The 991-nt window shown below is 58.6% G+C and overlaps 1 protein-coding gene across 9 annotated transcripts in view; it reads right to left on the reverse strand.

Annotated features, from left to right (window-relative positions):
* The window catches only part of CCNH (cyclin H), a 48,131-nt gene that overhangs the window by 46,794 nt on the left and 346 nt on the right, over positions 1-991 (reverse strand). The window contains exon 1 of one of the 9 annotated variants that reach the window (XM_015571594.1): positions 720-801. The exons of 7 other annotated variants lie outside the window; for them this stretch is intronic. The gene's annotated coding sequence lies outside the window, so the exon portion shown is untranslated. Of the gene's footprint in view, positions 1-143; positions 168-719; positions 802-991 lie in introns of those variants that run through there. One more of the 9 variants, XM_015571595.1, reaches the window with a different exon arrangement.

Below are 991 nucleotides of genomic sequence, written 5' to 3' on the forward strand. Positions count from 1 at the left end.
TGTGGTTTAGAGGAATGCTGGGACTAAATTCTTTGGGTTCCCACCCTGGCTCTGCCACTTACTCGGAACAGAGCCTAGAGAAGCTATTCAACCTCCTTGTCCCGTTTCCTCGGCTGTGAGGGCAGGGAAATAACAGCACCGACCTCAGGGGACTGAAAGGGCTCATACGTGCCAAATGCTTAGAACAGCGCCTAGCAAACAGCACGATGCATACTAAGGACGGCTTTGAGCAGCACAAGCTTAAAGCGAGAAGAAATGCGTGACCGAGGTAAAAAAGCACAGTATCTCAGTTCCAGGCCTGAGACGTCGAATGCTTGCTGGAGGGAGGCTTTGTGCTCGCGAGGGAAGATGACACATTAGAGTGACGGGGAGCTAGTAACAGGAAGGAGTTGGCTGGCAGGCCACCATCCTCCTCCAATCGGTTTGTGCTCCCGGCCTCCGGTCTCCCGGCCTCCAACCTGCCCCAGCCAATCCATTCACCACCGGGACGCTAGAGAGCTTTTTCTAGGACAGAACTTGACCAAGTTCATTTGCCATTGAAAACCTTTCACCAGTTCTCAATCCCTTCACCGTCAGGTTCAAACTCCTTATTTCCGCTTACGAATCGCCCACCGTCCCCAGCCTTTCCTGCACAAACGCTTAGCTTCCGCCGCACACGACCTTCCTGGAGCGTTTCAGGCGCCCGCCCGCCCGGCGGCTCCCGGCTTCCCACTTTTCACCTGGGGCTCTGGCCGCCTGGGATGGCCGGGCCCCGTCTTCCCTGCATCCGTTACCGGGGAAAGCCTTCCTTGGCACGCCAGCGTGGCCAGGGAACGGCCCTAGTCCCGCACAGCCTCCTCTTCGCCATGCTACCGGTTACTCGTCCGTCGCTGTACCTACAGCGCCTGCCAAGGTGCTCGCCTGTTTACTCAACAGATAACCGCGCGCCGCGCAGTCAGGAGAGAAGGGAGATGTGCAGCGAGCCCCCGGGGCGGAGAGGCGGGGGGCCCGC

This window comes from Myotis davidii, unplaced genomic scaffold, assembly GCF_000327345.1.
Source record: "Myotis davidii unplaced genomic scaffold, ASM32734v1 scaffold44, whole genome shotgun sequence".
Taxonomy (NCBI): domain Eukaryota; kingdom Metazoa; phylum Chordata; class Mammalia; order Chiroptera; family Vespertilionidae; genus Myotis; species Myotis davidii.